The 24612-nt window shown below is 37.9% G+C and overlaps 1 pseudogene across 1 annotated transcript; it reads left to right on the forward strand.

Annotated features, from left to right (window-relative positions):
* Positions 1-3276: 3276 nt before the first annotated feature.
* LOC145499915 (nephrocystin-1-like) lies at positions 3277-23963 on the forward strand (annotated as a pseudogene). Its single transcript, XR_014051010.1, has 24 exons — positions 3277-3314; positions 4294-4332; positions 5379-5439; positions 5727-5801; positions 8800-8861; positions 9364-9450; positions 9928-9997; positions 10348-10442; positions 11067-11136; positions 11417-11489; positions 11943-11975; positions 12406-12458; positions 14567-14651; positions 14961-15052; positions 17659-17722; positions 18107-18144; positions 19233-19315; positions 19795-19871; positions 20595-20688; positions 21239-21351; positions 21571-21644; positions 22152-22202; positions 22563-22679; positions 22990-23963. The product of XR_014051010.1 is annotated as a nephrocystin-1-like (transcript).
* The last annotated feature ends 649 nt before the right edge of the window (positions 23964-24612 follow it).

Consider the following 24612-nt stretch of genomic DNA (forward strand, 5'->3'; position numbering starts at 1 on the left):
AGGTTTTAAAGTTTGGTGCTACTTCCAATACATGGTCAACCTTTTGCGTGTGGCTGCTTGGTATAAGTTGAAGATTTCGTCATAAAACCACAGAATACCTAAACCCTTGCCACATCCAAGTGGATCATGGGCCCGGGTTGTAAACAGAATGACTCCACGGTAGTTCTTAATTTTTGTTAAACGCTCACCATGTTATGAGTATACTTGCGATGTTTACTTTTCTCTTGTACAGTTACTCTCCGACATATTTTGTGTTGCACGTTTTTTGCTAAGTTAAAATAAGCTTGTCGTTAGATGACAATTTTTGGGACGTGTCAACTTGGCAATCTTCCTTGGAGTAATGCTGTACGATCCCTTGTACACTATAATTACCTTCAACATGATTTTCCAGGTCAGGCTAAATACGTTCTTAAATATTTGATGCAAGAAGAAATAAGCCTGTTTAGGTTCTCAAATACACTAGATTCATCGGATATTAGGAAATAGTGAATTTAAACTAAAAAAGCGGTAAATATTGAGTCGTATTTCAGGAGACTGATGTCTGCACACTGGAAATATCAGGTTCAAGACAGGTTTAATGTCTTCCAAAAAATGAGCCTGATGTTCGTAGGTTTTGTCCCACTACACATTTAAACTTCCAATGAAGAACACCGCAACAGAACTAACACTGTACCAATAGACAGCAGTATTATTTCTTGCCTACCAAATATAAGAAGAAGCTTTTCCCGAATTTCAGACTGAATTGTTTGTTTGCTTTCTTTTGTTGTTGTTGTTTTTTTCATTTATTATTTTGTTATATATATATAAAAATGGGTGTCTAAATGGCATGTTTCATGCAGGCTGTAGGTTCGTTACCTGCTAGGTTTTTAAACGCGGAATTTTACTGTATCACTGTATTTCAGGGAATGTATTAATTCCCTGTGAGATCAAGGAAAAAGGACACATTTGGTGTACACTATTTCTCTCTAGCGCACTAACAAAAAACTCCCAGCGTGGTTAAGATTTTCAATGTTGTTACTTAACTTTTTGACTTTGTGTTGGTATTTTTTTTAAGAATATCGTATTGGACGTTTTCATATTGTTAGAACTGATGTTCAGGGTATTCCTCCATTTTCCAAAAAAAAAAAAGAATAATAATAAAAAACCTGTTAGTTTAACTTGTTAGTTAGTTAGTTTAATTTGTCAGTGCCTGTCTTCTAGTTTTGTTGTACTTTGTTTTGGTTGGTTGGTTGGTTTGTTTGTTTTTGGTCCGTTAGTAAGTAAGTAAGATAGTCCGCGACTTTTCGGATCTCACGAAGCGAGGCCGAAAATTTCTCGAGATTTGCTTAGAGGGCTTTTGTTTTTTACTGTAATCTATCCTTGCTGCACCTGACGTATTATCACATTGTGTTTTTACTCCAAATCTTCGGACTAGCGGAAACTTGAGAAAGTTAAGAGGCGTGCGTTAAGAGTTACTTCGAAAACTGAAACTAAGGCCTATTTTCCCCCTTTCCAACGGACAGGTACATCGTATTGCCGGTTTTCATGTGACGTCATCAATTTCCAAAATAAGAAATTACCAATCCTTGCGAAGTTTTAGTTTCATCAGATGTAAGACCCTCTAATAACTTGACGTTTTGCGACGCTTAAGCCCAACAGGGTTCCTCATTTTGTAATGGAGCACGTCGGTATTTCCAAGTTTATGCGTTGCGTGACATTAAAATGGCGGCTCGATAAGTCTGTCGAGTAAGTCAAAAGATGAGTTACACTTTTCCGAATAACGCGCGGATGGAAAACCGTGTAGACTTAAAACTTGGCGAGGTTATTTATATATCAATCATCTTTCATATCTCAGCTTCTTGACTTAATTTATTGAATGGTTACGATTTTTATTTTTGATGGCGTGACACTGCAAACCAGCCATATAACGAATAACAGACATAACACACTTCCTCATCTTTCTATCTTACATCCAGATTTTTTACCATTACTCGGGACATTATGGATTGCCTCCCAAGAAAGGGGGAAGTCTGTTCCCCTTGATCCCTTAAAATTTTACTTTTTCCCTACTTCCTTATTAATAAATTCCTTTGAACCTAATGTTTTTGTCAAAGTTCCTTTAATAGTATTGACACCCCTTGTTCCCTCAAATTAATCCCCAAAATATCCCTTGCTCCCTAAAAATAAATGGTCATGTTCTCTTGTTGCCCGAAACTTTCTTCATTATAAGCTTTCTTACGAAACTTTGCGGTTTTTTGTACCACGCGTCATTGTTTTGTTGCAGTTGTTGTTCTAGTTGTTTTCTCAAGGAGCTACGGGAATCCTTCTCAATATATAAGGAACTTCGGACCACAAATCTAGAGTAAACTAAGCTCGAGTGACAGCGAAATGAAACCAAAACTGGAAGGTGTTTGCACATGTGCCCACATTGTAGATGGTGAGTATTTTCTGCTATTTGTTAATTTTTGTGTCCTTTAAGTTATCATTATCATATGGCTGTGTCTCACAAGGACTGGGAACTACCGAATTCACGAATTTGATTGGCTGAAATCGATATTGACCGCGGTCTAGATTTTCCCATCTAGACCGACATCTAGACCGGTTTCATTTTCGTTTTGAAAAGTAGCAAACTAAAATACAAAAATATTCACCAGTTTCTTTTATTTTCTTCTCGATCATTTATGGAAGTTCCAAAAAGCCTGATGACAAAAAAAAAGTAAAGAGGACAAGCAAATTTCGGCATCGCCGTTCGCAAGCAAAATGTCAGCAATCCAGTTACATTATACGAATTAAAGTTTTCTTCTTTGCATTTAATAAACATCTTATTAACCGAGCTAAGTGGGTCTGTATGGGAGAATCTTGACCTCGGTCATGTGTACAGACCTCACTGCTTTCGGTCTGTACTTACGACCTCGGTCAAGATTCTCCCATACAGACCTACAGCTCGGTTATTAAGAGCTAAATATTGTTTGTAACACGCGCCCGTCTCAATTTACCAAGCAGCCGCCACCTTGAAAGACAAGTGGCGCGGTTACTAATTCGCATTATGCGGGAGCCTGGGTATGATTTTGACAATAACCCAAAAAATGGCGGAAAGTTCGATCGCGTACAACATTATTTCATGGAGTTTCGCTTCAAGATATTGAACAAACGTTTGGTTGCAACACACTGAAAACAGTTTATTTATCTTTCAATGTCTCGTAGCAAAGTAGAAAAATCGACAAAGAAAGGAAGCCTTGCGTATGTGCAAAAGAGAATCAATTCTATTTCGAGACGGGTAAGTCAGCTGATGTCGCCATGTTTAACATTTGTCAGTCTTTATACAGTGATCAGTGGTAAGCTTACAATGATTCTCAAATATAGCACATCAAGACCATTTTCAGTGAAAATAATTGAAGAAAGGGAAACGTATTTTACCAAAGCAAATTAAGGTCAAAACAAATTAGGCAGACAGCTGCAGGTCTCTTTTTTTGCCATTCCAGTTAATATTCACCCCACCCACCCCCCTCCCATAGTTGAGGTTTCCTGACTCCCTCAGAAAAGAACCTATTAAACAGTAGGGCTTCAGAAATTAATGTTTTGTGATGCCCTCTTCCGAAAAAATATATCCCCACTATCCAGCCTGTTGATGATGACAGAAATTTACTCTTGGTATTGTACCCCTTAGAAATAATTGTTTTTTTATCATAATACCTCAGAAAATCTTGTCTATGGGTTACTCCACCAGAAAAGCCATCTAGGGTGTGTGTGTGTGTGTGTGGGGGGGGGGGGGGGGGAGAGGGTTGGACATAACATAGAATGGTCCTTACTCAATACTTAATAATCTGTTTTTTTGAAGGTTGACAAATTTTACACTCGTCTGGATGGATCATCATTTAGATTCTTTTCTACACATATAGCATCTGGAGCAATTTCCGAAACATTCTCATACATTGTCTTAAATTGGAATCTTAAACCAGCCAATTCCTAAGTCAAATGCATGTGTTTTTTGTATCCATATTACACCTGCTTTCAGTGCTACATGCATAGGTAGCACCTTTCGACATACCGTGTAATTTGGCCTACATCAAAAATGTAAGCATAACTGACTTCTTTACGGTCGAACTCTACTTTTAGTCATGAACAATGGATTTATTTGATGTCAAACTAAGGTTCTAAAGGAGTATCAAGAAGTCATTCTGGGAAAATAAATTGACTGTTTTGAATGTTTACACCTTGCAGATATTAAAAGTGGCAGCAGCCCAATTCTACTGGAAGTCACTATTGAGAGCCCATCGACTACACTAAAGTCATTTGAATTATCCTGTAAATCAGGAAACATGCGAAGTCCGCAATCTTCTTCAGCCATCTTAGGTCAGTAATTATCATATAATTGTCATCCATTTCTTCTGGTAAATATAACCAAAAAAATTTGCCAATTCAGTTACAGTTAAATGGTCTTTCAGTTATTTGCATAGCGTGTCGAAAGATGGCATGTTGAAAGATGGTCAAAAGATGTCGCCTATGCATGTAACACTGAAAGCAGGTGTAAATGTACCTCAAGTGAATTTCTGAACATTACTGATGATGATTCAGAAGACATTCCTACCACTTCCAAATGTTGCAAAGATTACCGATCTATGTCATGTTTTGGTCCTTGCCACTTTGTCTTGCATGGAGTCAGCTGAAAGAAATGAATAATGTTCTTGGTGAAGCTGGGCAGGTGTTATGACATATTACAGACAAAAGGGATGTACTATACCTAAACCATTAAAACTTATCCACTGATTAAGTGAAAAGGGAAATGAGCAAATGACCGGAAAAGAACCACCAAAATATCTTAAAGAAATATCTTAAGCCCAACAAAATCACTGAAAGTAAGCAAAAGCACTTCCAGTGTCATTACTGAGAGCTGACTGTAAACAGACAGCTACCCAAGCACTGATATTCAGGCTAAGCAGAGTGCAATCATCACTTCAGACTTGCAGACTTTCACTTCAGTTAGCCTGAAAAGAACATTTTACAGTTGTCGTTCCCAATAGTGATAAGGGGTTTCACCTATTTTTATTTCCTTTTGTTTGTTTTGTTGGTTTCAGTGGTTTTGTATGTTTTGCTTGGTTTTGTCTCACTGGTTTTGTGTTTCTGTTTTGGGTTTAGTGCATGCCCTGAAATGAAAATGCTGGTAGAATGTTTGTGCTCTTAATGTCAGTTTCAGGGCTAATGATCTTGTTACAAACATTGTAAACATTCACTGACATCATGTACATTGATTTGTCAGAACTCTCTGTGATATCGATATCTTTAGTCCCCATGTTCTACAGATGTAGTGCATTGCACTCTTATACTGTAAGGAACTGTGCAGGGTAACAAGAAAATGGTTTTAGATTGGAGGTAGACAGTATTTTTTTTCCTTCTCTTAGCTGTGACACATTTAAAACAGAAATTGAATTGCTTTCAAGTGAGATCTCTAGTCTCCCAGAGGTATGAACATTTTACATTGTTTATTAAGTTAGTTTCTCAAACCATGACAAGTACATTGAAAAGCGTTTTAGTAAATTGGAAAGTATGCCACAAATTAGCCAATCATGTTGCAAGTTATACCTGTTAGCAAAATTACAAACATCGGAACACAGTTCACAACTTTATTCTGAGCAAAGTATATATCTTTGAAGTTGAAGGTACAACAAACCATATAAATTATTTATTTTTGTTTGCTAGGTATTGTAAAAGGTGAACAACATTTTTTTGATTTTTATCATCGTTATCAGGCTAAAAGTAATGGCTCTTTACAAGATTTCAATGAGCAGAAAAGGAAAGAACAGTAAAAGGTGGAAGAAATAAAGGTACATATTCAACAAAGTTTATTCTTACAGAAGAATTGGGGGAAGGGTTGTACTCTCTATAATGGCCTATACAGGGAGGCTCCAACCAAAAGGGGTACTTTTACAGGCACAGGTAAATAAAAGGGTAGGGATTTCACAAGACAAGTTGAGGTATATAAAAGGGTAGGGATTTCACAAGAGAAGTTGAGGTATATGAAAGGGTAGGGATTTCACAAGACAAGTTGAGATATATAAAAGATATAAAAGGGTAGGGATTTCACAAGAGAAGTTGAGGTATATGAAAGGGTAGGGATTTCACAAGACAAGTTGAGGTATATGAAAGGGTAGGGATTTCACAAGACAAGTTGAGGTACATGTATATGAAAGGGTTGGGAAATCTGCCATTTACATGTAGTTATTTAAAAGTGCCTTATATTAAAGTATTTTGCACTTTATGGCTGTATCATGCAAGTTAATAAGTTCTACATGATAATGGCAAGATTTCCTTTTTTGGCAATTTATTCATAATACAAAGATATTATACAAAATGGGTAGCTTTTCTGTCAAAATGGTATACAAAAGGGTAAGGGGTTGGGGCTAAGGGTGGAGCCTCCTCATATAGAACTTTGTATAGTACCCCCCTACCCCTTTCCCGGGATGTTAAACAAATATCTCTCACGCCTCTGGACATAACAAGACTCCTTCCTTATAAAGGAACACTTTCAGTCCCAAAGCTTGACTGTGGGGAATCTCTCTCGACAACTCTCCAATAGGACTTTTAAGGCCAGTGTAAAGAAAAAAATAAAAAGAGAGATAGCAAAAAATAAATAAATAAATAAATAAAATAAATAAAAAATATGTGTATGTGAACATTGAGTACTGTGCAAAAGTACTGTAGACAAGTTTTGTTCATTACAACAAAATACAACGCTTGTCTGTTTTTTTTCTCATTGAGAAAAAAAAGAGGTTTTAAAAAATCAGACTGATGTGAAATTCTATGAACTTGCTTATATACATGTACTTGATTTTGATGCTACTTGCAATTTTCATTGTCATCTAAAAAATTGTGTCAAATTTTTGATGGATTTTCATTCTGAGGTGATTCAGAGACTTCTGCAGTTTTGTGGGAAGACACATCGTTAACAATTTTGCATTATTTTTGTGCAGAACTGCATACCAGTGTTGTGCAAGTCTTTACTTTCCTTACTTACTGGCACCATGCAGTTGTTTCTTCTTCTTTGAGTAGATGATGTTATAATGAGAGTTGATAATATGTAGGACGTAATGTTACTTTACATTATAATACAAGTTGAATTTGAGCACCCTCTGATTGGCTTAAAAGTGTTGTTTCATTAGAGTATACATATAGAAGAACATACATGTAGAGGTTTCGCTCGCCAGTGTTAAATTTGATAATTGATATACAAGTAATGATGTCTAAACCATAAAACACACTCTCTTGCGGAGTCCAGTGTTCTCTAAATTTATCTTGTGCTCTCAAAATTCCGTCATGTTCTATGTATTTGCTAGTCACATGTGCAGAAAAATATTTTTTCAAGTATAAAATGTCCACAATTGAAGTAGCAACGATAATGGACTGCCTTAAGCAACTTATAGAACCTTTGTCTTGAGCAGCTGCTAAATCTCGCCTCATTTACATGTCTGGAGACATATATTTATGTCACTAAGAGTTCAATATTTGCATGCTAGTTTCCTGAGTTACTTCAGGTTGTTGTCACAAACAGGAACAAATGGGTTCAGCTTCTGTCAGTAATTTTTTTTGACATCAAGGTGTTTGATGGACATATAGTGTCAAATGAAACAACGTTTTTAAATGATCTACTGTATCAACAACGGCTTACTATACTGGACATCGCAGCTGGAATTTAATCCTTGTTTATCCGTCTACAAAGAAGAAGAATGCAAAAATCGTTGTTTCATGCTTACGAGGTGTGGAGAATCCGTAATTTTAAATCGTATAGTTTTATATACCAGAGGTCTGAGTTCCCTTAGCGAATATTTTAAGGTCTACCTGCGAAAGCCAGGCAAAACTATTACTTTTTGTATGATGACTGCTTTTTTAAACGTTCGATTTTTACATATGATCCTCACAGAAACTATTAATAATATTTATAATTACTAACAGTTTCATTTTACAGTTGAATTGGTAAGCCAGTCAATTAGATCTCAACTAAAGATTTTTTAAGTCTGAAACACGGGGCTAGTGTCCATTGTAAAAAAACCACAATGTTTTGACTGCAGTAGAAGTTAAATGCAAGTCATTTCGAGATTAGCTGTGCCTTAAAACATAAGCCATGTGCTTTTGAAGGAATAATTCTAAAATTACCCAGCCATGCATTTTTATACCTTCAGGCTGTAGTTGTTTAATTCATCGTTTTTGTCACAATTAACTGTCCATGTTCTCCGCAATAAGTTTACGTTTTACTTGTAGCTTTTTAAAGTTATCCTGATGGTTCATAAACCCTGTTTTGATTTAGCGAAAGTTTTGTTTTGCTTATGTTGATTGCTGTGATCCTTAGAGGCGGGTTTACATTGTTTAATAGATTAATCGAGGTTTACAAGAAGCGTACTAAATACAACTGCAATTCTGGGAAGGGACAATTCTCTACTTCTTTCGTCAAACAAAAACGAAACGAAACGAAAAACCCAGTAGATATTCAGTCTACCTTACATTATACATGTATGCAAAATCTTTCTCAGTTCAATCAAACGAAAAATCAGTGAAGCTTGAATAATTTATCTCAATTGATAACAAGCAAAATGCTCCTTTCAATCTACATGTATTCACATTGTTTGTACTAATTAGCGCACAGCAGTGCATTGTAAAATCAGATAAAGAGCTGATTCAGTGTTCACTGAGTGTACAAACGTACGTGCTGCTAAGGAATATCTATCGAGTGTGTATCTGCTGGACTGATGTTCGTCATACATAATGGTAAACCCCTCTTGAACTTTCCATCATAGCTGACTTATTTTAATTTACATTTCTGTTTGACAGAGCAAACTTGACAGAATTTCTGAACAACTAGAACCCGATGAAGTTGAGGAAGACTATTTCAGGTAATGATTTCAGCACCAGATTTATTCATGCATATATCTTGCCTTTTTTGTCTCTTCGTTTGCTTCCAACCGAAATAAGATATTTCAATTATGCCTTCAAGATTTTAGTATCGTAGCCACATAAACATTCACATGAACATTCAAAGCAGATACCCTAAATTTATAAGTCGTTCATAAATTCGGCCCGGGACTTGTAGTTTGTACTATTGAAATAAGTATTTTTTTCCTAGGGACCAGCGAAATCACTTGACGGATAAGGTGTCTTTTTGCTCCACAAAACCTGTGTAGTGTACTCTATGTAATGAAAAGAGAGCTAGTTACTTTTTTTTTTCTTTTTTTTTTTTTAAGTGACCCCATTTTTCCGTTGTATCCACACTCTCTTGTGTCAACTGAAAGTGAAGTCACTGGCGGGATAGTATTTGTCGATGTACCACTCCAAACCATTACATAGCTACCGTACAATGTATTGCATTTCTCTGTTTCCTTTGTTGCAACATTTCAGAAAGATGCAAGAAGGCGATGTTGGTGCATCCAACAGTGACTTGCAGACAGATAACGCTGATGACGATGGCACGCACATGCCAGAGAAGTGTGTTGAGAGAATGTGACCTTGCTTTCTACAGAAAACTTTCAAGGAGGTGCACTACTGATAGGCCGTCTAGTCATTTCATTATGCATGTTTCTTTTTTTTTTCTGCGCTTTCCGTGGTGAAGCTCAATAACATGTTTCCAGACCTTAGAAAACCAACAAGAATGGTGTAATTTTGTAGAATAGTACTTGAGAAACGAGGCAGATGAGAGGAACCCATTAGGATGATTAACAGAGGCCAGGAGGGGTATATAGATAACAATATGAACCGCTTGAAGCTGAAGCTCTTTGCTCTCTGTTGAAAGTTGAAAAAAAACTTTTACACAGAATGGTATTCCCTTGAAAATTTTTTTCTGAGCTTTTAGTCTGAGCTCGGAACGCCTGTATATTGCGAATGGTGACTGAAACATTGGGTGCTCACCTCAGTAGATCTGAGCAATCTTAATTTATGTTTTTAATTTACTTCTTTACAAAATAGTGAAGACGAAGATGAAGACGATGATGATGATGACGAGAGTGAAGAGGAAACCACGACAAACATAGTTATGGTGAGTCAGTTTTATTTCAGATACACTGTAGTCCGAATCACGGCATTTCATGAAGCGTGAGTTTCAACCCGTCCATGTAGGCAAGATCGGAGTTCCATCTCTGAAAGTTTATCTGTTTCCGCAGTTCTGGTAGCGTGAGAACGCAGATGTATTTTACGTCTGCGTTCGCAGGCTACAGTTCCCGTTGCTAAGCAAAATTACAAATTGTCCTGGCGCCATGACACTTCGGAGATACTTCGCTAGTGTTCGTGCTTAGTTTTGATTGGTCTATAACAATCGGAAACTCTTCCACTACTTTTATCGGAGATTTGCCATTATTGTAAACGTTTGTTTTCTTTAAATGCTTCTAGGTCCTCAAAGTTGAGGCGCTGAGTGATTTTACAGGCGAACAAGATGGTGATCTTAGCTTCAAGAAAGGCAAGATTTTAATAGTTATCAAAACGAGGTATCTGATATTATTTGTATTTGTCATGCGCAGCAGTCGTAGTAATAAGCTTTGAGGAAGAATTGATTTTGCATTGTAATAGAACTACTATCTTTGCCTTCAGACTTCATCTTCCGCATCAAGCAAACATTTCAACCCTAATCGAATATCAAAATTATGCTTTTTTTGTAACTAAAGGAATTTTAACTTAGACCTTCTGAGGGAACTTGATTAGGCCAAGAGAACCTCTGAAACATTTCAGAAGTTCGTCGTCCCACTCCACCTCAAAAAGAACTCGTGTTTTTCAAAACATTGTGATTTGAAGTGATTTTTCCCGCCACTTGAAAAGGTACGTGCCTAGATCATACGTGATTGGACAGTTTAGAAATGCTCGCGCGTTGATCGTTGAGGATGACGTAGTTTACGTTTGTTTCGTAGTCTTGTCAGCAGGATGTTTTGTTTACGATGAACAAGCGATGTGTGGTTTGTGTGTTTAAACGACTGGGCTCTTTTTAGGCCGTAAAGGAAACTAAGCTAGGACTGAGCTAGAATTAAGCGATGTCACTGTACCTTTAATGTTGAACTTTTTTTTCTGTTGAAGTATTTTAACTTGTAAATCTTTCCTATTTTTGTTGTAAATTCTAGTGAGGGTGGCTAGTGGGAAGCTGAAAACGCAGCCGGGAAACAAGGCGTTGTACCGAAAACTCTTCTTAAGGTTAAGACTGGAAAGTTTTGAGTTGGTTTGTGTAATCATCAAGTAAACGGGTCCGTTGTTTTTGAACTCAAGTACTTTAGTGAGTGTAAAAGGTGACAGTATGTAATATGTCGGCGCTTCACCTGAAGAACAGTAGATTGACTAAGCGAGTCAGTGGTGACATACTTTAAGAATGATGATAGCAAAAAATACTATTGGTTCACCTTTCCGACAGTTTTTTGCTTACTATCTGTGGATCGTAATGGTTGACTTGTGTTTAATATCCTTTCATTTTGATTAGATTATCGAGGAAAGCAGTGAAGAAACCTCACCAGAGAAGACTGACGGAGAAGATTCCACTGTAGTAAAGAAAGGTATTTGCTTGATGCGGTAGCAGGAGCACTTTGAAGAATGTTAAGAACGGTTTTAGCTGATTTTCTGTTGGCGGATTGTTTGTGTGTCTTGCTTGGGTGATTTGTTCGCCGAAATCAATTCAAGGCTCGCACTGTAACCATTCACGGCAGTCAAGCTGTTCTTTTCTAACCAATCAGCAACAACCTTCACTTGGCAAGCGCGTGTTTTCCCGCGCTTGGCTCCGAATGCAAACACCGTAACTGTTAGAAATCCTCTTGTGGTCTAGAAAAGAGACATGTTCTAGTTTATTTATTCAGTTTGTATGCAGTTGTCAATGGACAGCGTTGGTCTGGTAGATGAGAAATAAGCAATCCCTTTTAAGATGTGGTTTTTTAATCACCAAGCAACTGCCTAAGTGAAGATGTACGATTAAATACTTAGTTTGCTTTATTTTGTTTTTATTTTCTCTGCAGAGACAGCAGACAAAGTTCCCTAGCTTCCAAGGCAAAGAAGGTTAGCTCAGTTCTTTTAAAAGTAACAAATCCACTCGTCAAGAAACTCAGTTATCAAAGCATTACCTTCACCGCACTCTTAATTATTTTTGTAGATTTTGTGGAACGGTTTGTGATTGTCAGGTTTCCATTGGAGCGCTACTACCGCTTTGATCGTTGAGATCGCCGAAAAAAAGGTTCACCTATCGTTGCGATAACATGGAAACGATTCCTGAAAGATTGTAGCTAACGTTGCAATTATAAATATCCCACACTTCACTGGTGGTTGTTTGATCCCGATCCTCTCGGAGAGTTTCTTATCTTATGTAGTGATCGTGACGATCATATTGTAATCATTCTTTAGGTCGCATTACGCCTTGTAAAGATACCCAAGGTGCTATTCGCACAAGACGGGAAAATTTAATTCGTTTTTTTTCTCCTGGGTGTTCAGCGGAAAAAACCCTTTGGAAAACTCTTACAAGAGATTCTACTCAAGAGGTATGGTAGTTGTTTATACGAATGTATTTTGTGGCAATCCAATCTGTCTGTCTGTCTGTCTGTCTGTCTGTCTACCTGTCTGTCTCTGTCTGTCAGTCTCACTCTGATCCATCAGAAAGGGCACATATATGAATCCAGTGAATTAATCAAACCTTGAAGCGAATGGATATAGTTGGAGAGTAGCGCACGAAAAAGTGTGCGAACGAGCGAGTCACGATTCTTTTTCTCATTGGATGACAAAGTGGGGCGAGTTTGCTTGAACTGTTCGTGTAGCCTGACTATGTAAACCGAAGAAAATGGAAAAAGATCTTTCTAATAACGTAGTTCTCGTGGCTTTAATTATTTTAGCAGAAAAAGTTAAATGACTTTTTTTTTTTCCGAGGACAAAGGAGGATATCAGAAGATGATTTTCAGTCCGTCTTTGACACATGCGTGCTCAGAAAAAAAAAATAATAATAATAAAGAAGAACTCCAACTTCTCCAGCTAGGTGTCGAACCTGAGACTCTCTTACTAGTTCAGATGATGTGTTCTGAGGACAGCGTGCATGTTACTCGGACGTTGTTTATGTGCACACTGGATTTGGAGCGCGCGCTCATTATCTGCGCGAGCTGTTCAATTGTGACGTAATATTATCGACCGCTTACTTTCAAAACACAACGGTATTTTTTCTTTCCTATATTTCTGGTTATCATTTCTGGCTTCCGCTTTCCGCAGCTGATCACTGGCAAACGGAAAATGGCTTATTGCGCTACAATTAATACATTCGAAGAGGTATTTTCAACTTTTTTAAAATTTATTTATTTGGGTTTAGTCTGAGGAAAACCTTACTCTTAAGAAGCTACCGTATTTTATTACACTATGAACTGCAAGTTTGGGAGTGAATTTAGTCGGCTTTTCTCAACGGCTATGCACGCTTTGACATCAACTGGGTACAAATCTTTTATGTAACGGGACAGCAGCGCTGTCGTTGTTTGTCTCTCAGTTTTCGTCCCAAATCTTATGTTGCTTTCCTCGCAGATGTCATAAAAACTGCTCTTTTCTTTTCAATTATGTTAATGATTGGTTCAAATTTTATTGCACTTTTTCCGAATAAAGCCCGTCTGTAGCTTGAGCCTCGTGCTAAAACGAAAGAATATATGTTTGTCAAAATGCTGGGAAGCGAGAAGATCCACATTTTGTTGGCGAAAAAATTACTGGAGTTCAACTTGCTTTGAAACCAAAATTTGTATTTATGTGATGTTCGCTACTTTCAGTGGCTATGAAAGCGATATTTGAGAACTGAAAAATCGGTTTTCCTAAATTTTCAAACGTGGACTACCTTAAACTAAGTTAAAGCTAGCCCTATCGAAGTGAAACATCAAAATAATTCCTCTCGTTAAACTGAAAACAAATCACCACTATCGCTTTGCGCTGGCCATTAAATACAACTTACGAGAGCCAATGTAAACGATCAGAGACAGTTTATTTTATTTTAAATAATCTGTTTTCTTAGTCTAGTCATGAATTTAAACAACTTTATTTTTACTATGGTGTATTGCATTTTGTTTTTCTACAGCGATATTTACACCTGTATCAAACGACAAATAAAATATCAGCGACTGAGACGTTTTCTTTTAAATTCAAATCAGAATGAAATAATTGTTTTGCAAAGCGTAAAATCTGCATTTGCAAAACTCTTTGTCGATTGCCACTTTGGCATTGTATTTAAGCGTTGGATTTTAAACGGATTTTGTGCTAAATGCTGCAAACAAAAATCGATTTTTATCCAAATAACCATATTGTGAGATAATTGCAAGAAGAGTAGACAGAATTTAATTTACATCGAAAGCAGCTGTAAAAACAGACACAAAACAAAGTAAAGTCGCGACCGTTTCTTTTGTGAACGAGCTTTTGAAAGAAATGTCAATTTTGATTGTAGTAAATTTTATCTCTATATGCCAATTTCTGTTGGGAAGAACTGCCGTCAAAGTTGTTGGAAAAATAAAAACCTGTTATGTTATTGGTTTTCAGTTCGCGTTATATCAAAACCGGTTTGATCATCTGTTACTTGACTGTCTGTTGGAAAACAAACCTGTTGTAAGCAAGTATGATAATTTTATCTTCTCAGACAGGCACCACAGATGTGCTTAAAGCCATGGGCGCGATGCCCAGTGGATTTCGCTCAACTGCGCTTGGAATAATGGCGAAAGAAGGCAAGTTGCTCTCTATTTCAGCTCCACTTTAGAAATGTAATTCTTGCTCTTGATTAGCAGATATTCTGTTCGTTGTTTATCGTTCTTGTATCTGAAAAAATAAATGAAAGCGCTGCAAAGAAAATTTTGATTTCTCCATGAAACTGTCATAGAGTGGGGGCGGTATTTTAGAGGGTGGGGGAACTTTTATTCGACTTATATTCCAGGGGATATTTACCACGTGGTATTTCCTTTTCCATATTTAAATTCCGTAGTTTCTTACTTTGTCTAATGCTGCATGACTGACTTATTGTTTGTTTCTGTTTATAGAAAACTGGCAAACTAGCTCTTGGGTGATGCCGAAACTAAGTCAGTCTAATGTAGCTTTTCGAGACATTACTTGGGATCCCGTCAACAAACAGGTGAATAATTGTTATACACTACTTGTTAATCTATGAGCTGAGTTCTCTGTGGATGTTAAGTGATACTGGAAGTTCACAAATATCGAACGTCCTTAGAAGTGTTTACCTTTCCATTGCTTGTGTTTTCATTTTCTTTGAAATCGTAGGAAACGGTATAACGGCGTGCAAAGAAAACTAACTTTGTCATTCCCACTGGACCCTAAAGGTTTCTTACGAATATAATCTCTTAAGGCACATCTGTAATTGGAATGTCATCAAAAATATTCCCGAAAAGTACTCCGCTCGCTCGAATTAATTATTCCAAAGATAATTTCTTTTCCTGCGTGGGAAAGAGTACCATCAATAGAATTGCTAAATTGGCAGAGGAATCGAGTTATACTCTTAATCAATGTTTATTTATTCCGAGAATCTACCCATTGTCAGAGCAGTTCACCCTCAACGCAGTGAAGTGCAAACAAGTACAAAAAATAGTCACATCAATGGCGAGTGGTAAAGCCCCTGGGGTTGATAAAATTCCAATCCATGTGATCAAAAATCGTTTACCTGCTATCTTGCCATCATTAATGTCTATTATTAACGCTACCTTTGAGTTTGACACCTTCCCTTTGGCCTGGAAAACAGCTGAAGTGACCTCGATACCCAAGTTTGGATACCACGACATTCCAAACAATAATAGACCAATTTCACTACTCCCTGTCCTCTCTAAAGTCTGTGAGCGTGTCGCTCACAATCAGCTTACGTCATATCTACTCTCGAGAGGCCGTTTATCATCCTAACAAAGCGGAAATAAACAGTGGCATTCAACGGAAACATCTGTCATTCAAACAACTGACGAAATCCTAAATGCCATTGACAAAAAGAAACTAACTGCAGTTGTCCTTCTTGATCTAAGCAAAGCTTTTGACAGTATTGACCATCAAATACTTCTCGCTAAGTTACAGGACATTGGTGCGTCCAGACCTGCGATAGAATGGTTCGGAAGTTACTTAACCTCTCGATACCAATTTGTGCGAATAAATACAACTCTGTCGACCAAACTACCTGTTAGCTCTGGCGTTCCACAAGGGAACATCCTTGGCCCATTACTCTTTAACATCTATGTTAATGACCTCCCTTCTGTGCCAAAAAATTGTTCATCGCGGTGTTACGTCGACGATACCAACCTACTCATGTCATTTCAACTCCACGATGAGCACGAAGGTGAATAAGGACTTGTTAGGTTTCGGAATAGGTGCTTTGATAATCAACTTTTACTCAACCCAGATAAACAAGACTGGTGATATTCGACAGCCGGTAAATGACTGTTAAGGTTAGCGACTTTAGGCTATTTCTATTGGGGAAGGAACTCGAGCCCGTTAACGCTGCAAGAGACCTTGGCGTCACACTGGACTCTAATTTAACATATAATGAGCATACTGTATCCTCATGCATGTCACGATTAGGCCAAATTAACCGCGTTAAGCATATTTTTGGTAAAAGCGCCTTTATTATTATTATAAATGCCCTAGTGTTTAGTAAATTATCCTACTGCTCTTCTGTTTGGAGCAATACTACTCCAGCTAATCTGGACAAGCTCCAAGCAGTACAGAATTTTGCTTGTCGCATTTTGTGCGGCGCTAAAAAGTTCGATCACATAACTCTTTTGCTACAAGACTTGCGCTGCCTACCAATCAGGCAACAACTTTTTCCGTTTTGCTGTTCTGGTTTTTAAGTGCATGACGAGTTGTGCTCCGGTGTATTTGACATCTAAGCTCGTCAGAAGATCCGCCGTCTCGACAAGGAATACCAGAAACTCTCAACTTTTGAACATAACACTCTTCCGCACTGCTAGAGGCCAAAGAACCTTTTAATATAGAGCGACTTCTCTGTGGAATGAGTTGCAGCCTGCGCTTAAACTTAGCCCATCTGTGACGATTTCAAGCGTTTACTCAGGCAAAAGCTTCTTAATGACTGCTTTATTTAATTTTAGTAACCTTTATCTTCTTTTATCATTGTCATGTACTTAGTTTTTAATTTTGTGATGTAAAATTGACTCTGAAAAGCCCCGTGGGGACGAGCCAATAAAGTATGTATGTATGTATGTACTGCAAAATCCACTAGCCGCGGGCTATCGGATACTACTTTCTTTGCATGTTGCTGATAATTATCAAGAAAAATAGTTAAAAACTGCTTGAAGAAATAAAGGATACTCAAAAGCTTGCATTTGAGTGAACGTCTTGTGACTCAGCATCCAGTCCTCTAAGCTAAAGAAGAACTCGGTCACTGTGTCTTCTAAAAACCATTACAGAGTACATGTAGCGTTGCTTTATCATTAAGCTGATTTTTATGCTTCAGAAGAGAAAATGTCCGGTTAAAATGTTAGGAAATGCAAAATGCTATTTAAGTCAGTTTAATATGATAGCTACATTAGTGGCAAAACTTGAGTCTTACCTTGCCCTACGAGTCAAAGATGGGGTTACATCTCTTTTTCCAATAATTGATATAAAGCTCTGCACTATGGTCAGTTCCGTGTGGAGAGGTTTGACTGTATTGTAACAATGAGTAAATTAAGTTTTAAGAAACACCTGATGGCATAGAATGAATGCATGTTGTTTTTGTCTTTGTAGTGTGCCACCAGTGTGTTTGATTCAGAGTGCCTGGCTCGTATAAATTCTAGTGACGATTCTCTAGGTGAGTGCCGTTGTACTGTTTATATTGTTTTCGCCAAAAAACCTCATTTTTTTAGTCAGCTCAACGGCGGTGAATTTTGCCGCATTGCAGTGTGGCATTGTATTAATGGTTTCATTGACGAGTGGGTGTTTGTGTTGCGGTCTGCATAAGAAAAAACGCGCCGCCCTGAATAAGGATCAATAAGATGTTGCACCCTGTCGGGTCGGGGAGAAGAAAACGTAGGATACTGACTGAGACTGCTTCTGTAGTTTTAACCAAATAGAACCGTTTAGAGGAGATATCAGACTTATAAGTAATGGTCCAGCGAGACTTTACGAGACAATTATGAGGCTAAATGTATAAGTCGACATCATGGTTTTACTGATCTTCGTTTCTTTCTCCTAGTTATTCTTTTTGAGTTGAACATGCTTTACAGAAGAACGGTAAGTACTGTTTTCTTGCCTACATTTCTGGATGGGCGTTGACCGAGTTGTGCGCCTGGGAGTTTTTGCGTAAAATGTAATATTTTGAGGAGAAACTTCCAATCTGACAAGTCTGGTTGCTTTGACTTTCACAATGTTAAGTGATGTCAAATCTTGGCCAATCATAGTGCCACTTTGCTTTTACTACATGTATACCATTCTACTTTAAACCTGAATTTACTCAGTAGTTTTGGTTTTCCTCAGTTTTCTCGTTCATTCACGGGACGGCAAGCTTTTAATGTCATAATTCGAATATACTTGGCGAAAACTAAATGACAGAAAATTAGGATAGAAAACGTCAGGCGTTTCAATCAGGCTTATTATAAAATAGGAGCAGCTCGTGAACGATACTTTTCCTACTTAGAAATTAATAACAGATCTGAAGGGAATAAACTACGCAAAACAAAGCAGTAGAAGAATTCTATGGTGGGCTACTGTAAAAAAGACTTGCAGCGATGTACTGTTCTTTCAAAAGTAGTCCGTTAATACTCCCTAGCCTTTTACAGCCAATCATATTCTGTCCTTTATTCTGGGGGGCTTTGGGTCATTCTCGTTGACTTTCACAAATAAGGTTCAAGTTATCGAAGGTAAACTTATAAAGAAAATGACCTGAGGAGAAAAAAAATTACCTCGACTTAGCCAGAAGTTCGAGTTATCCAGGGTAAAATTACCGTTAATTTTTAGAAGCAGGTCCAGGTAAACCAAATTTTGATTCTAGTTAGCGCGAGATTTGCGTCACCGCGGACGTCAACTGTAGCAATTAAAGTTACCCGTGGTCTAAAGAAACAATGTCATGGATGCTGAATTGAATCTATGTGGAAGACCCTTTTACAGTCCGTCGTAACATTCCTCAATCTTGAACTTTCTTGTTTTGTACCATGTACTGTCTTTGGACCCTCCTATTCACAAGTACAGCCAGGATTTTTCGTCCTTACTTTACGCTGATCCATACACGTCGTTAAACTGCTCTTGAACGTCAAGTTTTCCATGATTTATAGATTAAACAGTAGTCTTTGTTTAACCTCCCTGTCTTTTTTTTTTTCTTGCAGTCCACCGGCGAGAAAAGTGAAGTATCATGTGGCTGGTGTGTGGTGAGACTGTTTGAAGAAAATGGAGCGCCAGTACCTAACAAGTAAGGCGATTAAAAATATATAAAATTAGTTATTATTTAACATGTAGACGATGGAGTATAAACCCCTGTTAAATGAAAGTGAAACGCACCATTATAACATGCAGTTATGATAGCGAATGCCATTTAGCATTGGCGAATTCCAGCTTCTCAGGCCAAATTAAGCCCGCAGTTTTTGTCTCGAAGTTTCGAAGCAACAGCTGGCGACATGTTGGCGCGATAACTTTCGGAGTGCTTTCGAGTGCTCGTGCTATTCTCAGATTGGGTAAGAAATATCGTAAATTTTACGAGTGGGTCTAAGAACATTTCTCTCCTTCTCCCCCTCCCCCTCCCCCTCCCCCTCCCCCTCCCCCCTCCCCCTCCGATAGTGCGCTTGCCTGTAGTGTGTCCAGTTGGCACATATTCTGCATCATTTAAAACGAGGCTTGGTTTGAAAAGTTTAGCTATGTGTGACGAAACACCGTTTGCTTGTTCTTTGACAGAACATCTGAGATTCTACTTAATGGAGGAACTCCATTTGATACTGGTGTGGACTTGGACCCCTCCATCAGTTTAAAAGGTAACCAATCACCCTCTTGTCAATAGACCTTTTTCGACTGGGCGGTTGCCCCATTTCAGACCATGTGATGATACTCTTGAGAATTCTTCCTTTCAAATTTTCAAATAGTCGCGTGCGTATAAATAAATAATTTTTAGATGAATTAAAAAACAATTCTCTTGATAATATCACGTGGTTTGTAATGGCAAAACAAACCGCCCAAGCGAAAAAGGTCCATATTCTTTAAGTGACGTAAACTGGATCCTGTTTTACTAAATTTCAGTTAAACAGGAACACCAAATAAAAAGGATGAAAAACTGCGGACGAGGCTTCTACTAACAGTTTTTTATATGAAAGAATAAGAGCTGAGAGTTCTTATTTGACTCTAAAATAAATATTAATCAACATTAGGTCCAGTCACAACAGTCCAAACGTACATTTCGAAATGCCTGCAAAAGGACAGCCATAGAAATATGATATATCTGCTTGGGTTTGAAATTCTCAGTATTTGTATTTCTCGTGCTTGTGAACAAGCTTTGGTCGTTAAGAAATGGACTTGTTACATAAATGGGAACACGTCTTGTTTTGCAAGGGAAGCAAAGTTCCCTCGACCTGAATGGAACTTGGGAAAAAAACCGATAAATTCTTGTGTTGGTTTTATTTCTTTATTGTTTTTGTTTTGTCTTGTGTTATTTTTTCTTTCATGTTCTGACATCGTTTCTGTTTGTTGTTTTTTCTTCTTAGCAAGCAGTAGCCGTTTCCAGCAAGTTGTTCGTTCTAATCGCCAGCCAGGGCTGACAGTGAAGCTGATTTCCCATCAAAAAAGAGAAATATATGAGTAAATCCCATCATTTTGTATGTATCCGTTTTTCTTGTTAAACTAACCTCATTTGATGCGACTGAGATTTACTTATGATGAGATCCGTACATGTCTTTTCGATAAAATAACTAATATCTGACGCCGCATCTTATTTAGACCTACCAATCAACAGGTTATAAAACACTGTTTTCCTTGACTTTGTTGACTTTCAAAGGAGCTGAACGATTAGCTTTAAAAACTCTTCAGCGTTTGATTATTTATAACTAGTAAGATTATCAATCACTCAGATGCAAATTTCAACGAATCATGGTTTCGCTTACATGACGTTTGTCAAGGATGGTGCTTGTCACGTTGGTTCACTTCCGGTTCATCGGTTCCACAATTTACAGTCGTATACAGTAGTTGTCTTTGTTTTATGATATCTCTTAATGTTTGACTTAAAGTTCTATGCAAGAATGAGAATCCAAGTTTTGATCTCAATGCCCTAATTTTTATTTTATTCTCCTCTATTTGTTGTCATTGAGCAGTGACAATATTTCATAAGTTGTTATTTTGTATCTCTTTGCAGCATGTTACCGGACACTTTATTAACATGTCACATGTACGCTCAATTCATTTCTTTGTACCACCAACTGCTGACCGAGGTTGTAATGGGCGAAGGGCGCGACTCACAAGTTGAAGGTAATTTTTGGACTGTTTGGTACATGCGCAATAACGAAACCTCTTGCTCGTGTTTCTGGCTTCTTTCATGTTCTTTCCATGAGGGAAGCATTGGTATTAATATTTAATACGAGATTGTAGAAGTCTTTAATAGAAACATTACTATACTAAGTTAAAAGTAAGCATTAACTTAATTTCAACTCTCATTTTACTAAGCAATGATTGTATTTCGTGTTTCAGGCTTTATCGTGGATCCTGTGATATCTACATTTTGCAAAATTCTTTATACCAGTGACGTCATGGATGCTCTGAAGGTACGCGCGTGACTATCACGTGAGCACACATTAACAATCCCAAAGGAAGCAAGCATTTGGAGAAAAAGTACAAGATTAAAAGGATAGTAGAAAGCTACAGTTTATGAAATGTGATTTTGTGACAGGATATTCGGAAAAAGACCCTGCCAAAAACGAGAAAACGTCACTATTTTACAGACGACCCTCCAGCCCTGCATTCTAATGGCTGATAGTATAGGAGTAGCTCATCCAATCAGATTGCAGCATTTGCATTAGTACACTGGTAGAAATTCTACTAATACAACATATTGGCTTAATTCGAATCATTCCCCTGACCATCTGTAAGGGCAGAAGGGCACAACTTTGAGGGCTGGCAAAATTGTCAATTTTCCGCCCTATAAGTCTCAAACTTTAAAATCGTGTTTTCCAAACGATGCATGTATTTTATAAATATTGAAATATAACTGTGGCTTCATATGAAGCTTTGAAAAGTTGCAAAAAACATTACCATAACTTTAATTTTTACAGCGCTGCTGGGACGAGAAGAACAATCGAGAGCTGAAGCGATCTCAACAACGAGTAAGTAATGCCGCAAAAATGCTGCAGTTTGCCCGCCTTTTTGTGATAGAGTCCCTCATTTTAGAATTGGTGGCTAATTTATCGTCTATCTATCACGCTACAACCCGACACGTGACTAAGAACCACGAGGAAATGTCTCTTGAGTGAAGGAAATGGATCCTTACAAATCAATATCGCTAAGAGTTGTACTCAATTTATTTTCTGACTTATTCAATTTCTTTTGTTAGACACTACTGTTTAACTTCTGTTAAATAGTATTTCACTCTGTACGTTCTCTTTTACGGCACCCGTACAGATATTTGTGCTTTTCTTTATTAATATTGTTCTCATATCCAATCGGTGGTTTGTTGTTTTGTTTAGAGGGACGGAGCGCACATGCGGAGATTCTTCAGGCAGGTTTGCATGGACAGTGTTTTCCCAATATTAAATTCCGCTGAATTGCCACCGTACATCTAGGGTAACGACGAAAGACAAAAGGTGAGGCCATTGTTTTCTCATTTTCAAAAAAACTGATGCATTTATTTCCTTCTCGGTTGCTGCCCAAGACTCTAATGTCTGTCGCATGAAGGGAATAGGAGTGTCTCTACTTCTCCTGTGGAAATTCAAAAAACGTATTTTATATCAGATAACTGGATGGTTTTCAGTATTATTTGACTTGGATCAGGAAAGCTTACCAAGGAAGGTGTTTTCTCTAAAAATTTGTGGATCAGACCGTATGACATGCCTATGTACATTACCATATTGAACCATCCAGAAGAACCATTTATTATTTGTATTTTTTTTTTAGGAACGGCTTCTTTGGATTCTTAACCATTGCGACAAACGAACTGCTCTAGAAAGTTTACTGTCTCCTGATAGACTTTACAAACCTTTCAATGCAGACCGCTTCACTCTCGACTTATCAAAACTCGCGGCAACTTGACACTCCAGAACACACGGTTTCTTGACATACACTTTAGCACAAGACTGTCCGCGCAGTGCAATTTGTGAAGCACTATGTCGACTTAACCATGTCATGTTGGTGAAGCACAAACCGGATAAAGTTTGAGTGTTTTCATATTACTGTATGTATATACGGAGGCACTCTGTCACGTGACTTTGACGTTCTTTTCACCTGTTAGTACGTCACTGTCAATCCCTCACCGGCATTTTGTACTCCTGTTTCTGTTTTTTTTTTTTTCTGTGGGTTGCGCTGTATCGAGATTTTCCGCTCCTCGTGCGCGTTTCTTTGTACGATTGGTCCTAAACTCAAGTGGTAAAGCTTATTGCGATTTCGCTGAGACTCTTCCCATGCCTTCCCTGGTCCGTTAACCCGTAATTTCGCCACTCTTCATTTTCTCCTACTTTCTGTGCCTTGTTTTCCCGCATTGTCGAGAGAGTTACACTGTATCGGTGTTTTGCTTATCTGCCGTCGTTTCCTTGCAGTATATCCTAACCTAACAAACTTTAGTATTCTTATTATTGTTAGGTTAAGAGAAGGGTGTAAGTCATGATACATTTTCGGGAGAAGGGGCTTTCATATCTGTTTAGGGTCTATGCTTTCTATTTAAACAGTATTTTGTTAATTAAATCGTATTAAAGGAAAACTGGTTTGTCATGTAATTTGCAGCTGTAAATGAATAGCATGGTATAATTTAATTTTCCTTCTTATCCCTCTGGACGGGTCCCTTGTGGTTTCTATCCCGCCTTCCCTGGTCCGTTAATCGGTAATGCTGCCACTGTAGATTACTCAAAGCATTTCGTACCCCATTTTTTTTTTTTTTTTGGGGGGGGGGGGGGGGGGGCTACACTGTATCAATATTTTGCGTTTCTTTCCCATTTCCTCGCTTGTTTCGTCGTGAATCCAAGTTATTACGCCCTCTACACTTTGGTTGGGTGTGGTGATATTTCTTAATTGCCTCCCCTGGTCCGTTAACTCTGTGCATTCGTCCCTGCATTTTGAACCCCTGATAACGCGCGTTACCCCATGTGCAATTTGCGTTCCTGCGCGCATTTCCTCTGTGTGTTTTCTGTGGTTTTGTCATATTTGCAAGACAACATTTCAAGATTTACTGGCAGGCTCGAACTCCTGAAAATCATGCATTCCTTCCCGGCATGCATTTGCTAATTTGCTCTTTGCGCGAGCAGATCATATTAGTAATGAAATACTGGGAGTGAATGACTTCCAGAGTGAACTGTAGATTCTTAGCCAATGAGAAAAGAGATAATGACCACAGTGTGTGATAAAAACAATGAATTTTATTTACCTTAATTCTACACATTACAGTTCCGCTAGAAATCAGTGGCCCTCAAACAAATAACTAAAGTGAAATATAAAACGGATTAAGAATATTACAATATGCAACAGAGATAAGCAGAAGTTGATCGAAATTAAATACAAACGTATCATCGCAACTTCATTGCAATCATA

The sequence above is a fragment of the Orbicella franksi genome, chromosome 1 (assembly GCF_964199315.1).
Source record: "Orbicella franksi chromosome 1, jaOrbFran1.1, whole genome shotgun sequence".
Classification (NCBI taxonomy): Eukaryota; Metazoa; Cnidaria; class Anthozoa; order Scleractinia; family Merulinidae; genus Orbicella; species Orbicella franksi.